This window comes from Gossypium arboreum, chromosome 2 (genome assembly GCF_025698485.1).
Source record: "Gossypium arboreum isolate Shixiya-1 chromosome 2, ASM2569848v2, whole genome shotgun sequence".
Lineage (NCBI taxonomy): Eukaryota > Viridiplantae > Streptophyta > Magnoliopsida > Malvales > Malvaceae > Gossypium > Gossypium arboreum.
The window spans coordinates 76,413,914-76,431,815 of NC_069071.1; the positions used below are offsets into that span (position 1 = coordinate 76,413,914).

A 17,902-nucleotide genomic window follows, 5' to 3' on the forward strand; every position below is an offset into this window, starting at 1 on the left:
AACATCTTAAAAGAATAAAAATAACAAAACATAAGAAAACCCAAAACTCCTAACAGAATTTGAAGGGAGATCTTCAGTCTTGATGGTGAATTCGGCTTCTGAGATGGATCAATCGGCTTTTCTTGAGCAATTCCTTACTTCTTCCTCTGCGTCCCCCCTTTTCTCCTTTTCTAGGGTGTATTTATAGGCTTTGGAATGCCCAAAAGCCCTCAAAATTGGCCTTTTCCGAATTGGGCTAAACTTAGGCTTGGCAAGGACACGCCCGTGTGCGATTGCTTAAGGCCATGGTCAAGGTTGTTAAATGGGCATGGGCGTGTGATCTACCCGTGTAAATCGTGCTTTGACCTTGCCAAAGGGACACGGCCATGTGGTCTGCCCGTGTGAGGAAGTGCAGGCCATGTTGATTTCGTACATTGGCCTATTTTCTCCGTTTTTGGCCCATTTCTCATTCCTTTCACTCTCCTATGCTCACCTAAGTATAAAACATGAAATTAAGGCATTAGGAGCATCGAGTTCACCAATTTTAAGAAAAAATCATCCATAAAATGTGCTAAGCATGGGATAGACATATGTATAAATTACGATTTATCAATGACTATTTCATGATTTGTTTTCATTCTAGAGATGAAGGACTTAAGGATTAATGCATGAAAGATTAATCACAAAAGGTTCTGTCGAATCATGACTTCTTGTAACTTAGGTAGCAATGATGCATTGCTAGATGCCACTCACTGTATGTAACATTAGAATCGTTCTAGTATTACTGCTAACGTTACAAGGGCCTACAAGGTCACACCATATGGTTGAGATGATCGGAATAAAACACAGTTGGTATTGTTTTTTATTGTCACATGAATTAAATTAATTATAGAATTAATTTAATTAGGCAATCAAATATCGAACATATTATATGGACAAGAATGTTGTACACATAATAAGAACATAATTCTATTAATATATGAAGTTGGTTCGTATATAAATTGAAATAAATATAGTTTACCAAAATCTTTGTTATAATTAATGTAATTATAATTTTCAGTTAAAACATCATGATATTTATTTTTTTAAAATATTTGATATAAATATACCAAATTTAAAAGGGTGTTATATATATAGATAATAACCCTAAAAAGAAAACCTAGTTTTGTTTTTGAGTGATCTAACAGCCGACAAAACAAAGAAATCTCTAAAACCGTTTTGAGGACTCCTTCCGTTCATCGTCAACTAGGTGGACTACGTAGATGTTGGCATATGAAAAATTGTGGTTCGATAGTGGTTAGAAATTCTAGTTGTCAAGCTGTCGCTGTCTACTCAGATTGAAGTTTCGATAATTTCGAAACCATTTTCATTATTTTGGTTTTCCCGGTTTGTTCCTCGTACATGGATCTATGGTTGGATTGTCGAATTTTTATTTTTTCCATTGCGCCTTGGAGGCGCCAACATTCTAGCATTCTCAAGCCAGAATTTTGCTATTTCTGGATCATCATCTATATTAGCTCGAAACTCTTCGGCTTTTTTCTTTCTAATTCGGTCAACTGGAGCTCTCTCCCTTCTCACCATCGCAACAACTTGGGGGAGCTATAGGGGTAGGCTGAGGAATAGGCGGTGGGGGAGATTGAACACCCAGGTTTGCTCGAAAAAACTCAGTGTACCAGTCATTCATCATCCTTAGAAAGGCTTTTCTAGCCTTTCCTTTCGGATTAACGGTCTCGGGTCTATTATCGGAAGGTGCTACTCCCTGAACGGGAGCTGGCACGTTACTCTCTAAATCGTCAGCAACTACACGTTCGAAATCCATTTACTATATATAGAACACAATTTGAATTGTCAGGAGTCATCACACTATCATAATATACGTATGACATGTATATCTAGACTCTTATACTCGCTACGTAGTCCTAGAACCGACTAAACCATATCTCTGACACCAATAAATGTAACACCCCTAACCCGTATCTATCGCCAGAATAGGGTTAAGAAGCATTACCAGACTTAACAATTAAACAATCATGACTTCTCATACATTTTTCATATTCAATCATAATGACCCTAATACGAGCCTACAAGGCCCAAATCATGCATTAGAAGTGGTTCGGACTAAACTGGGTGTTTCTAAAACAAACACTTAGGAAAAATTTTACAAGTTGGGAGAGTCACACGCTTGTGTGGGTAGGTCGTGTGTATTTCACACGCCCTGTGGCTAGTCTTTCACCCGTGTAACTCTCTGTTTATGACGTCAGAATTAATTAAAGGTCGCAGGGCCAAGTCACACGCTATGTGCTAGGCCGTGTGGCGGATTTAAGTTTTGCAGTTAAGGTACTGACTTCACACGGCTTGGGCACACGCCCATGTCCTGAGTTCGTGTCTTTTACACGTTGAGACACACGACCATGTCTCTGCTCGTGTGTTTACTACCATGCATACTGACTTACAAAGCTAGGGTGCAAGGGGCATACGATCGGACAACACACCCATAGGGCTGACCGTGTGTCACACATAGTCTAGACACATACCCGTGTGGACAGCTTTGAGGCTATTTTCCAAGCCCTTTTGTCACCCTCACTAACACATGCACAACCTTATATGCCAATGGTGAATATCATGGCATAAATGGTTTGTTTAAACATCCTGAGTTTAACTCAAGCATGACAATTACATGCCAAAGTATACATATTTGGGTCTCCATAACTTACTAGAATCATTCAAAACATTTCCTTACTTTAAACCATGCTATAACCTAATCAAGTGACATCAATCATCCATCAAGCATAGATTCCATATTTTTTCATTCATTGTCAACAACCAAATCTTCACACACCTCAAAGCCTTTAACACATCTCATGCATGCATCAATATCTATGATTACAACCCAATAATCAATATGAGCCATACTTCATGGCCGTATACAAAATGAATTGGTATACCAATATTGCCCATCATAGTGGACAACCAATAAGACACGTATAACAAAATAATAAGTCCCCTATACATGCCATACTTAAATGTATTAAACCAAATATACCCCAAAAGATTTGTTGATAGTGTAACTTGAGTTTTGAGTTCCATGATCCTCGAGCTAGCTTGGCGATGCTAAGAAAACGAGAAAAGAGAGAGGGGATAAGCATAAAGCTTAGTAAGTTGTATGTAACAAATAAAAAACATAGATCATCAAATTTCATGAATTAAACATGCTACTAATTACCCCCACATTATCAATTTACACATAATGGACATAATAAGAGTTAACAACAAATGTCCTTGAACTTCACAACTTATCTTACTCTTTCTTACTCATGCTAAATTTTTCCATCATGAATCAAATTCCATACTCATGAGGTTTATGTACATACCTGTACTACTCATAGCTTATCCATACTTCTCCATCTTTTAACTTTGATCTTGAATGGCCCGTTGAACCACTTAGAATACGGAAGGACATTCGAGACTATCATACACCAAATAGGGTGCCAAAGCCATGTTCTGGACATGGTCTTACATGGAACTACACATCGATGCCATATCCTAGATATGGTCTTATACGAAGTCTCGAATCAGTGTCGACGCCATGTCTCAGACATGGTCTTTTACAGAACCTCATATAGATGCCATGTCCCAGACATGGTCTTATACGAAATCACTTTTCGATGCCGAAGCCATATCCCTGAAATGGTCTTACGAGATCGCGTATCGATGCCGATGTCATGTCCTAGACATGGTCTTATATAGGATCTCGTTAATCATGGTGTCATAACATCCAAATCCTAAGTATTCCTTAGGGTCACCTAGGATTTTTGAGATACGAAGCTATCGTCAAATTATTATTGAATCATTTCAAGTCAAATTCCATAAGGGCATTTACACATATTTCGTATAACACCAAGCATTAAATACACGATAATGAAATTGTTGAATTACTTACACACAACTTACCTCGGTCCCAAAATATTGCCAACTTTACGTTTTAGTCTAAAACCTTGATTTTCCCTCAGTTTAGGTCTAGACTCCGTTTTTCTTGATAATCAAGCTTGGAAAATGCAGAAAGTCTAGCTATGGAGAGCTTCAAAGTTTTGGCCCTAGCTTGGAGAAGATGAGAAAATTTTGCTTTGATTCTTCCCTTTTTATTCTTTTAATTACCACATGACTAAAATGCCCTTAAGGCCTTTCATTCAAAATTTTTCTACGCATGTCCAGTTTTGTCGAAAATTATAAAAATTGGTCAAATTGCTAATTAGGACATTTTAATTTATAAACAAAAGCAATTTCATGCTAAAAGCTTCTAGAACACAAGTTTTGCATCTTATTCCATTTGGTCCCTAAAGTTCAATTGGACATTTAATGCATAGAATTTCTTCATGAAATTTTCACACAAGCATGCATACATATCATGGACCTCATAATAATCGTAAAATAATTATTTCTATCTAAAATTTGTGGTCTCAAAACCACTGTTCCGACTAGGTCCTAATTTGGGATGTTACAATGAATAAATATAAAACATTAAAATAATTTGCGTAATTGACATTAACTATATAAGGTATAAATGCAAGTGAAAGGGAAGATACAAGTATAAATAATTCCTTAAAGATGAAAACAAAATGACATCGCTAGATTTTGGGACTAAAAGTGTAACACCCTGTACCCGAGTCCGTTACCGGAGTCGAACACAAGGTGCACACAGACTTAACTATTTTCACAGTTCATTTAAAATTTTCCAGACAAGCTGGTTACTGCATCACTGTCGCCTTAAAAATCATATCTTGAGTTTCAAAGCTCGAAAATCAGTTTCGTAATTTTTCCCTGAAATTAGACTCATATTTCCATCTACATAATTTTTTCTAGAATTTTTGGTCAGGCCAATTAGTACAGTTTATTATTTAAAGTCTCCCCTGTTACAGGGATCGACTACACTGACCTTTGCGCATTACGACTTGAATATCTCCCTGTACAGGGCTTAAATACTGATGCCGTTTCTTTCTATAGAAACTACACTCAAATAGGAATCTATACATATATAGCACGACTACTAATTATCTCTGATTAATTTATAATGAATTTCCAAAGTCGGAACAGGGGATCCAGAAACCGTTCTGGCCCTGTTTCTCGATAACTTTAATATCTCTTAACATATAACTCATATGACCGTTTCGTTTCTTCCATATGAAAGTAGATTCATCAAGGTTCATTTAAATAATTTATTCACTATTTAATTACATTCTTACAATTTTTAGTGATTTTTCAAATCCACACCACTGCTGCTGTCAGCATCTGTTTTCAAGGTAAACTTTACCTATTTCGTGGTTTCCATGGATCAACTAGAGTTTTGTCATACATAGGTCCACATATAATCTTATTTAGCCATTCCAATGGCTGATCATTTGCCCAACACTTCCATTCCAGTCCATAGTCACATCATGAAACCATACATATATACATAAACACAAATGGTCTAATGCCATACTCCACTTTTACGAGCCATTTTCGCATGGCTGTACACACATACATCACAAAACGTACTTGAAAAGAAAAACAGCAAAGGGTAGTCCTATACATGCCATATCCAGAGTTCAACTAAAAGAGTACCAAAAAGGGCTTTGATAGTGTGGATGACTTCGACTTCGATGATCCTGAATCCAATAGCTGACGAACCAAAATCTATAAAACAGAGATTCAAAGAACGGAGTAAGCATTTAATGCTTAGTAAGTTTTAAGCAAAACAAGGTGTTCTCAATCACTATCATTGGTCATTCATTTCATCTGTTCGATGAAGTTAATCTAGAGCTTCATCTCGATCTATAATATCATTAAACGCAACACTTGGCTGCCACATATACACTTTCGAATAATAATGACCTAGATGGTCAAATATTTCCAAAGCACATTCTTCATCGATTTTCAACTTTCAATAATCCATTCCACTTGTTCATAATCACATCCATACTTTTAAGTATTTCAACATGACAAGTACTAAATTGCCATAGGCACATAAAGAACCAAACATATTCCTTATCACATATACGTAAGCTTACAAATCATAATCCTTACCTTGTACTGGCACATCTAGCTCAACCCAACCCATACTCAAATCATAAGGCTTTTGGGCAGAATATGCACTAATACATAAGAATATTTCATCGCATACTTTATTATACAAACATACCATTACCAATTAGATCATTCTCATATTTGGAGCTATAATATTAATCACATTTACCTACCTCTTTGATACTGATAATTCACCTCGAAATCACTCCACCGATGAGTAAGTAATACGTACCTGAACATCTTAAATACATAATGCTTACTTGATGGTAACTTAATGCAGATACTCAATATCAAAGTCTTACTTGAATCCTAGCATTTAGCCGTCGGGTCTTTAAAGCTCGGTTATAGTACGAGCATGAAGCCTACGGACATTAATCAGGATAATATTCTCGCATAAAGCCTGCGGGGTTTTAACCCGGATATAGTACTGACACAAATGCCCTTCGGGAGTTATCACATTTATACACTTTCACATCCATCACATTGGCCACTCGGCCTTATCACATATATACACTTTCATATTCATCACATCGGCCATTAGGCCTTATCACATATATACACTTTCACATTCATCACATTGGCCATTCGGCCTTATCACACATATGCACTTTCACATTCATCACATGGGCCATTAGGCTTTATCACATATATACATATCACACATATATTTCACATTAGCCATTCGGCTTTACCACATATACATATCACACATATATTTCACATCAGCCATTCGGCTTTACCACATATACATATCACACATATATTTCACATCAGCCATTCGGCTTTACCACATATACATATCACACATATACTTATTTGTCTTGTACATCAATTTCAGCCGTAGCTTATAAGCAACTCAATTAGTTTGATCAATGTTTGCAACAAATTCACATATTCACCACAAGCTGTTTTCCTGAGCAATAGTCACTAAATTATTCATAACTGGAGCTACAAAACTCAAAATCAATTTTCATTAATTTTCCCTGAATATAGACCCATATATCTTCCACCCATAAAATTTTCAGAATTTTAGGTGTGGCCAATCAATACCAGATTTTTCTTAAAGTTTCCCCTGTTTCACTGTTTGACTAATCTGACCATTCTTCACTACGAATCAAATTTTTCATTGTACAGAATTAATAATATGTTCTATTTGATTCCATTGGAAACTAGACTCATTAAGGAGTCTAAGCATATAAATCTTATCTTATAACCATTTTTGTACAAATTATAATGATTTTCCAAAAACAGAATAGGGGATTTCGGAGTCATTCCGACGCTGTCCCGCACAACTTTAAATATCTCTTTATAGGAAATTTCTTTGCTTCCACGGTCTCTTTTATAAAAAACTAGACCAACTAAGCTTTGATTACATATTTTATTCAGCCTATAATTCCACACCAACAATTTATTGTGATTTTCTAAAATCACATTACTGCTGCTGTCCAAGCAATTTATTACAATTTGCTCTTAAATTTCCAAGTCCAAACACTTATGAACTTACTATTTGGGTTTAAGACATATCATGGCCACATCATATCTCATTAAACCAACTCATTATGTCCTATTATGATTGAATTTACTCAACGATTAATCACTTAAAACTTACCTCGGAAGTGGTCGACGATTAGGTATCCACGGCTATTCGCTTACATTCTCTTTTCCCTTATCCGACTTTGATCCTTTTGCTCTTAAGCTAAAGCCGCAGAGCACTTTCGAACACCATCACTCAGCTTGGATTGAAGCATCGGATACAAAAACTTTAACCTTAATCTCAAGAACCACCTTGGCCGAACTTCCCCTCTTCTTCCTCCTTCAATTCACGGCCAAGAAGAACCGATTTCTTCTTTTCTTTCTTTCTCAAGTCACGGCAATGGGGGAACATGGATGAGACAACTTTGTTCTCATCACCCTCCCTTTTCATTTCTTTATTACTAACCCTTTATTTCATTCTTTCTCCCATAACCCACTAACACAACATGTTTCCAACATGTTTCACCCCATAACATTTTGTCCATTCTCATGCTCATGGCGGCCACTACTAATTAGGGGAAATTGACATGCAAGTCCACCCTTTTATTTCATGCACTAATAGATCCTTATGTTTTGACCTATCACATTTCAAAAGTGTCACACATAAGTCCTATTGACTAAATTCACATGCAATTTACTAAATCAAAGCTTAAAACTTTCACACATTCGTATTCACATATAATAGTCATAAAATATGACAGCTAATTATTTTTATGACTCGATTTTGTGATCCCGAAACCACTTTTCGACTAGGGTCAAATTAGGGGTGTCACAAAAAGATAAAAAATGTGTAAGACAGAGGACTGATGTAGCAATTAATTTTCTTTTTATTTTGAAATTTCGGATTAAATTGAATGTTTGAATAAATAAAAGGGTTACGGATGTAAATAGGTTAGAGAGTGAGGGCAACGCTACAAAAAAGGGGTACTTTTTGTAAATTTAAAAAGAAAGGGGGTGGGAATAAATTACCCATTTTTGGCACCTATAAATGAAATAAAATATTCTTTCTTTCATTTAACCTCATTTTTTACAAAAAAATAAAAAAAACCTCTTCCTCTCTCTCTTCTTCCTTCTATGTTGGCCATGGCTCCACCACTAGAGAGTTGTTTGGCTCTTTGGCATTCGGTGGTGAAGCCATCACGTACGGTGGCCGGATTTTTTTTTTTTTGCAAAATCAAAATTTTCTTTAAAAAACTCATTACTTTTCTCAAAAATCAGAACTTTATTTTGAAATAGTTGAAAAAGATCAAAACTTTGTTTTAAAAAATCTAAACTTTCCTTTAAAATGACTAAAAACATATTTTTATTTTGAAAATCTAAACTTTCTCTCTTTTTTAAAAAAAAAACTATTTTTTCTTAAAGATCAAAGGTTTTTTTTTGAAATAGTTGAAAAAATCAAAACTTTGTTTTAAAAATTTAAAGTTTCGTTAAATTAACTTAAAAAAACATATTTTTATTTTTAAAATCTAAAATTTCCTTTTTTCTAAAAGGAAAAATCAAAATTTTTCCCAAGATTAAGCCTTTTTTCTTAAAAATGAAATCTTTATTTTAGAGAGTGGAAGGGAAAAAACGAGGGTTGGAGGCTCTTAAGGGCAGAGGACTGACGGTCTGGTGAAGGCCGCTTCATCGGAGCCCAAAACCCGATCCCTCATGACATGCCTATGGCCAAGAAAAAAAAGGAAATAGAAGAAAAGAAAAAAAATAGACTGCTTGTTGTTGTTTTTTATTTTAAGAATAAAAATATGAAAAGCCTACTCGTTTTGTTTCATTTCATTTCTTGTTTATATAATGGTTTTTCATCTTGTTTATTTTTAAGAAATGATAATAATAATATCTAATAATAATAATAATAATAGCAGTGATGATAATAAAAATTATTTGGGCCCTTGACAGGTGATACGTGATATTCCTGACATGTTTTAAATATTTATAATGAATCTTTCTTGAAACTAACTATTATCACGACGAAGGCAAGTGTACCTATCGAACAGTAGTATAGCTTTAGCAATACCGGATTATCGAACCCAAAGGAACTAAAAGTACTAGTACCAACTTTCTTTTTATTATCTAGCCTAAAAAAAATAAAAGGGTTTTGTTTATCTAACTAATTAATTAAAATAAGAAATCACAGAAAATAAATTTGGGGAAAATACTTTTCGAAAAACTTGATTAATTCAGACAATACCTAAGAAAAAATCGACCTAGACTTCACTTGTCATTTGACTCTGAATCGGACGATTTATTCATTCAACTTGTTCCGTAGAGATCCCTAAGTTATATTATTATCTCTCTCGAGACTAACAACGTCTAACCCTAGATTGAATAATTGGAATCTCTTTCTAATTAACGCCCTAGGGTTGCATTAACTCAATATATGGATCCCCTTATTAGGTTTCACCCTAATCCGGAAAAATCTTGTCACCCTATCTCTAGGCGCACAACCTACTCCACTTAATTATGACAAATTTACTCTTAGACAGGGTCTATTCCTCCTCTGACTAAGAGCTAGACTCGAATCAATATCCTGGAGTATCAAAACAAGAATTAAGAACACATAATTAAGAACAAGTCAAAGATTTATCCTACAATTTAGATAATAATAACATGATCTGTCTTAGGTTTCATCCCCCTTAGATATTTAGGGGTTTAGTTCATACTAATGAATGAAAACATCTCAAAAGAATAAAAATAAGAAAACATAAGAAAACCCAAAACTCCTGAGGGAATTTGAAGGAAGATCTTCAGTCTTAATGGTGAATCCGGCTTCTGAGATGGATCAATCGGCTTTCCTTGAGAAATTCCTTGCTTCCTCTTTTGCGTCCCCCTCTTCTCCTCTTCTAGGGTGTATCTATAGGTTTTGGAATGCCTAAGAGCCCTCAAAATTGGACTTTTCTGAATTGGACTAAACTTGGGCTCAGAGGGACGCGCCCGTGTGACACGCCCGTGTCCGATTGCTTAAGGCAGTGGTCAAGGCTGTTAAATGGGCACGGGCGTGTGATCTACCCGTGTAAATCGTGCTCTGACCTTGCCAATGGGACACGGCTGTGTGGTCTGCCCGTTTGAGGAAGTCCAACCTGTGTTGATTTCATACAGTTGCCCATTTTCTCCGTTTTTGGCCCGTTTCTCGTTCCTTTCACTCTCCTATGGTCACCCAAATATAAAATATGAAATTAAGGTATTAGGAGCTTCCAATTCACCAAATTTAAGGAAAAATCATCCATAAAATGTGGTAAGCATGGGATAAAAATATGTATAAATTACGGTTTATCAAATACCCTACACTTAAGCATTTGCTTGTCCTCAAGCAAAATCCTCAACTCATAATCAAAATAAATTCTTCTCAACTTATAATTTCTATCGATAATATCTCAAAATAATCTATAAGTAATCATACATTAAAAATTCAACTGAAAGAACATCAAAGTTTCAAACATTCCAAGTTGAGCATTTTATCATGAAAACATAGGTGTCTCCCCTCATCCAAGTAATTGCCTTTGATTCAAAATAGCACAGAGTTTCACATCCTCACTAAAGATTCACTCAAATCACTCGAGATATTTAAGGACAATAAATGAAGCACTCAATAGTCAATAGTGAAAAGTCATTACCATAGGCTTGCATAAAAATCAAATCTCCACCACTATAAATTGAGATGAAACATCAATCAAAAGGTCTTTAGAGGGAGGGTTGTAATGTGGTTGGTTAGAGGGTGTGGTCACAAACTGAAAGAAAGGGTTAGAATCGAGATTTAATTGAAAAATTGCCTAACTAGAAAAATGACTAGTCATCAATTGCGTACAACAGAGCTTTTTCTGAGAATATGGAATTTAACTTCTTTAGCTCAGAAAATCACTACTACTAATATGTATACATATATATATTTAAGAATAAGTAAAATTATAAAATGGAATAAAACATATCTAAGCAACTATTCCAACTCAGATCTCGACAAAAATAGGGATCAAATTAATTTAAGGGATTTCAACAATAATGAGTTATGCATATTGAGGGAAAGTCAATGAATGGGTCGCTAGGCTCAAGAGGGGGTTCACTAAGGGTTAATTGTGAAGGTAGGCTTCTATGGAGTAAGTGGGTTAAACCTAAGTGCCTTTATCATTTTGACATATCAAATCAAATGGTGTGGTCTTGACATACATAATCAAGCAAGTTCTAGAATAACAATTCAATACTGACGCACTCATAATGAAAGTGAGCATGAAAGGAATAATAGATGCTCTAAAGGCTCAAGATCTCACAAAAATTATGGCTTTTTTATGTTTAAACTTGTGAATTCCAACTCAAAATAATACCTAAACTTAGGGAAACAACCTAAAAGTTTTTAATTTTTCAAAAATCAACTTATGATGCTTTATTCCTTAATGTCTTAAAGTTTAAACAATCAATGCATAAATGCCTATATTGACTAATTGGAATTCATTCTAATAATGATGTGAGAAGATCGCATGAGTATAAAACGAAATTTAGGGATTTTTTTAATATAAAATACCCCCCACACATAAGATGTACATTGCCTTCAATGTACAAAAGTTGACGTATTGAAAAAGATAGATTTATAATCATATGATAGGGAGAGAAGTGAAACTTCCTGAATGATGAATGAATTCCTTGAACTGGAGTTTTAGAGAATAATTAGCGTGAGAGTGGAAGAGGATACTCGGGTGGTGGTAGAGGTTCATTAGTCCATAAGTCCTGCGCCAAAAGAATATTATAACTGGTGGTAGCTATGGTCGTGGTCGAGCAGGACATGACAGTCGTGGAGAACCTTTCCCGGTGGAGTTTTTAGTTCCTATGTGATGATGAGCTGAGGAGCTCTTTATAACTGTGACAGAATCAGGAACTTTTGAAGAAATATAAGGAAGCATAATTACTTGTAATGGAATAGTCAAAATTGATAATCGTAAAATAAAAATGATAAAATCTAATAGAAATAAGCCTAAAGGAAAAAAAATAATAAGTAGTCTTAAAATAGAATAAAAATAAAAACATAAAATAATAAATAAAATTTTTTAAACATCTTCATCTCTAGGTGGTTCACGAGGTGGGGGTGGCGATGAGATGTGGAAGTGCTGACAAATCTGCTGTAAAGTAGCATCAATGTTATCGAAGCACTGAAAACTTTGTTGCTCGAATCAGGTAAGGCGCTCAGAGATGTCAGCATATGAAGCCGCCGCATGAGCTGGACGAGAGGGTGGTGGTGGATGAGACGGTGCCTCATTACGTGAAGGGACATCATCAGTAATGTCCTCGGGATCCTCCTCCTCAGTGGATTGGGCTAGGCGATACTAAGGAGGGTGGGTTCCTCGGCACTTCTTGATCATCCATATGCTAAGCATGCTCAAGATGCCCTGTGGGGACATCTGACCCATGAGAGTGAGGGAGGATGATTAGGCTATTGTGTTGAGGAGCCCGAACTATCGAGCTAACCGTGTCACATAAGGCCCAATGGAGATGGCCCCCTTCCTATGCCACTCCGTCTGATGTTGAATGGCGAGGGCAATGAAATAGGCAAGGTCAAAGATCTGCGCGTGTAACATACACCCTAGAAAGTAGGCGTCGTGAGTGTTGACGACTCCAGTGCTCTATCGCATTTCTATTAACATTGAGTTAAAATGGTGTGTAGGTACCTCAGAGATGGAGGAAGAGTCGATGCCTTGGAGCGGCTAGGATTGGAAGAAGCAGAGCCAAGGGCGAGGGCATTCCAGCACCGCGAAGGAGAATGATGGATGTGGCAATTAAGAGTGTGCAGCTCATTCTCCTCCATGAACTCTTCTGTATAAAGGCCCAGTGCGGTACCGAACTCTGGGCCGCTCAACTGGCAGACTAGACTGCCAATGTGAAATCAGACCGTTTTCGGATCATCAAAATGGGTCATCACGGTTTGAAGATGAAATGTTGAGAAAAATTCCATCGTAAGCTCGAGATACGTTGGCTCGAGAATCTTGAAGAAAAGTCCCTAATGATCGGTGGTAAGGAGGGCCCGAATTGCATAAGCAAGTTGGACTTGTTCTAGCGCGGTCCAGTCTATACAGCAGCCAAGTTCCAAGGGTCGGGCCCGTAGAATCTGAAATAGTTCCTCTTGATTACTTGGTGGAAATTGGAGGAAGGGGTGGCAAATTTCCACGGTAGGTCCCGAGGATGACACCTCTTTTCATTTTTTCGAAGCGGGGACGGTAGTCTTCTTGCCATGTGAGGTAGACATAATGTACCTGTAATGGAAATTGAAGTGGAATGTGAATACATTCCATGGGGCTTACACATTAACCTATACTATAACAACCAAAATAAATGTGCCAAATAACCCTATGAGAATAAGTAATGGAGATATCTAAAGAATGAATTTGTGTGGGGTTAATAGCATGAAACTCATAGAAACAATGAATGAATGTAGCCTAATATACTAACTAAGAAAATAAAACATTACCAACACAAAACATAAAAACATAAATTTATCTACTATTCTAACTATGAATGTGCACGTAAAATAGTCAAATGGAGAATAGAAATCATGAAAGAAGCAAAATAATTGAAGAAGATTGAGATAAAAGAGTAAACAAACGCAAGAGGGAGGAGCTTAGGCGTAAAAAATGTGGTTGAAGGCGGCGCACGGGCGTGGCAGGAGGCTGTGTGAATCTGTAGCGGCTAGGGTTAGGGATTTTGGGTGAGGGAGATGATGAATAGTGAATGGTATTTATAGATTTTGGGAGACACGGCCAGGCGGTACGCCTATGTTTCCCAATTTTTGCCTGTGTGATTCGCGAATTTTGAATTTGGGCACGTCTGACATTTGGCCCATGCCCGTGCTCCTTTGGTGTGTGGGTGCACACAGCCGTGTCGTACGACCGTACCTGTCTTCGTTCGCTTCTTCCACACCCGTGTATGGAGGCCCACGCCCGTGTTATTCTGACATGTTCAACCACGAGTTCTAGACACGATCGTGGCAAATGCCCGTGCTATTTTCTCAGGTTCAACCACGATTCTAAGACACGGGCGTGTCACAGACCCGTGTTGTTTTGGCAGGTTCGTCCACGGTCCTAATGCATGGCAGTGGCGACTTATCGCATCTCGTGTTGGGGAAAATTTTGCCCTATTTTCACATGGCCTAAGGCACGCCCGTGTGCCTGGCTATGTGTGCTTTAGAAAGCCTGCGTTTCATGATTCTGTGAGTATGTTAGATGTTAAAAACTAAAATTTGAAGAATTATTTCTGTTAGTGCTCGGGTTGCCTCCTGAGAAGCACTTATTTATAGTCTAAGCTCGACTTACCTCTTTGGTCTGTGTTCATGGTGGCTCGAGGAGTTTACACTCCTTATTCCTGCTTTCAATTTTATCAACATAAAGTTTAAGACGAGTATTGTTTACCTTAAAAGTGCTAAATTTGGGATGACTTACCTCGACTGTACCAAATGGGAGAATGCTAAGTACCATAAGAGGATTTTTTTCAATCGGTTTGGCAGTGTCAATATGAGGATCTGCGGCATCTAATGAAACTTTATCTCCAACCTTAAGTTGATTTGGTAAGGTATTGAGCTCGTTCTGGCGTGGTTTTGGTTTATCGTGTTTTCTCGGTTTAAATGTTAGCCATTCATCTAACTCCTCGTTTTGTAACATTCGTTCTTCAATTGTAGATCCTTTGTTGTGGGTTGAACATGGCTCATGTGTGTCCTTCGAACTTATTTCTTGCAAAATAGGTTGCACCATATGACCAGTCTTAGTAGAGCAATTTGTACAATCACCTTCAATTTTCGATGTGTTGTTCGGGCTGCGAGCTTGAAGTGTGATTGTTTCGTCTCCTACACAAAGCATGAGTTCACCTGTGCCAACGTCAATAATTGTTCTAGCAATTGCTAAAAAGGGCCTTCCCAAAATTAAAGGAACATTACTATCCTCTTCTATGTCTAAAACAACAAAATCAACTAGGAATATAAATTTGTCAATTTTAACGAGTATGTCTTCAATGATACCCCTAGGAAATCTGACAGTTTTATATGCTAATTGAATGCTCATCCTAGTTTGTTTGGGATTCCCTAGACCTAGTTGCTTAAACAATTTGAAAGGCATAACATTGATACTAGCCCCTAGATCAGCCAACGCATTATTAACATCTAAACTACCAATTAAACAAGGAATCGTAAAACTACTTGGATCTTTTAGTTTGTTGGGTAGCTTATTCTGAAGAATGGCTGAGCAAACCGCGTTCAGCTCCATATGCAACCTTTCATTTAACTTTCGTTTGTTTGCTAGAAGCTCCTTTAAAAATTTGACTGCGTTCTACATTTGCAGAAGTGTTTCAATAAACAGGAGGTTAATATGTAGTTTCTTTAAAAGTTTAAGGAATTTACCAAATTATTCGTCTGAGCGATCTTTCCTTGTCGCATTGGGGTATGGTACACAAGGTTTATATTCTGTACTTGTTACTTTTTGTTCGTTTTGGCCTACCTCATTCTTACCTTCGCTTACCACCGATTCTGGCCTTGGTTTTGCCACTAACCCTTCTTCATCTTGAATGACAATTGCGTTGAGTTGCTCCCTTGGGTTAGATTCAGTGTTGCTTGGCAGGCTACCTTTTGGTCATTCAGAAATCAACTTGGCAAGCTATCCAATCTAAGTTTCGAGCCCCTGGATTGATGCTTGTTGATTTATGAGTGCCATCTCGGTATTCTAAAAATGAGTCTCTGACACTGAGATGAATTTGGTTAGCATCTCCTCAAGGTTTGGCTTTTTCTCCTACTTGTGTAGTGGTTGCTGAAAGCCTGGAGGGGGTGGTGGTTTCTGATTTCCTTGGCCTCCCATAAAAAGTTTGGGTGATTCCACCAACCTGCATTGTAAGTATTGCTATAAGGATTGTTTTGAGATCTAAGATTATTACCCATGTAATTTAACTGCTCGTTCTCTATGTTGTGGCCATAAGGTGGGTATTCTGAATTGCTCAATCCACCTCCATTTTCTTCTCACTGCATTACTAGGTGAACCTGTGAAGAACTAAGAGAACCATCAATTTTCTTATTTAAGAGTTCTACCTGATTAGAGAGCATGGTGACCGAATCGACGTTATAAACGTCGACTATTTTCGTTGGCTTTGTCCTCATGACTTGCCACTGATAGTTATTCAGTGACATTTCCTCTATAAATTCATAGGCATATTCAGGTGTCTTATTATTGATGGTTCCCCAGCGGCTGCATCAATCATCTGTCGAGTCGAAGGACTCAGGCCATTAAGAAATGTTTGAACTTGCAGCCAAAGCGGCAACCCATGGTGAGGGCACCTTCTCAAAAGGTCCTTGTATCTCTCCCATGAATCGTAGAATGTTTCTAAATCCATCTGCACAAAAGAAGAGATATCGTTACGTAATTTAGCTGTTTTAGCCGACGAAAAATATTTTAATAAAAACTTTTCGGTCATTTATTCCCAAGTAGTGATTGACCCTCGTGGTAACAAGTTCAACCATTGTTTAGCCTTATTCCATAACGAAAAGGGAAACAACCAAAGGCGGATGGCGTCATCAGAAACGCCATTAATTTTAAAGGTATCAAAAAATTCTAGGAAATTTGCTAAGTGAGCATTGGGATCCTCGTCCTGCAAACCATCAAACTGAAAAAACTGTTGTATCATTTGAATTGTGTTAGGTTTCAGTTCAAAATTATTTGCAGCAATAGCAGGTCTAACTATACTTGACTCAGTTACTGTTAAATTAAGATTAGCATAATCATACATAGTGCGTGGAGCAAGATTCTGATTTACAACAATCGCAGGAGGTAGCAGATTTTCTTGGTTTTCAGCCATATCTTTGGTTGTGGTTTGAATATCGACCTATTGCTCATTCTCTGTGTATCTTAAGCTTCGCCTTATTTCTCTTTGGTTTCTGCAGACTGTGCGATCGATCTCACTGTCAAAAAGTAATGGTCCTGACGAGTTTCTTCTGGTCATAAACTATAAGAACCTGCCAGAAAAAAAGGGAAAAAAGAAGAATTAGTAATAAAAATTAGAATAAAATTTAAATTACAGTAAAAGTAAATGGATAAAGTAATAAAAATCGAGTGTTCCTAATATCTTAGTTCCCCAGCAACGGCGGCAAAAACTTGATACATGATATTCGTGACAGGTTTTAAATATTTATAATGAATCGTTCTTGAAACTAACTATTATCACGATGAAGACAAGTGTACTTATCGAACAATAGTATAGCTTTAGCAAGACCGGATTATTGAACCCAAAGGAACTAAAAGTACTAGTATCAACTTTCTTTTTATTATCTAGCCTAAAAAAAATAAAAGGGTTTTGTTTATCTAACTAATTAATTAAACTAAGA

At 36.9% G+C, this 17,902-nt stretch overlaps 1 non-coding gene across 1 annotated transcript; it reads left to right on the forward strand.

The window, feature by feature from the left end:
- Window positions 1–16,840: 16,840 nt before the first annotated feature.
- Window positions 16,841–16,947, forward strand: LOC128289987 (small nucleolar RNA R71). The gene has a single exon (XR_008279626.1). It is a non-coding gene; the product is annotated as a small nucleolar RNA R71 (small nucleolar RNA).
- Window positions 16,948–17,902: the final 955 nt, after the last annotated feature.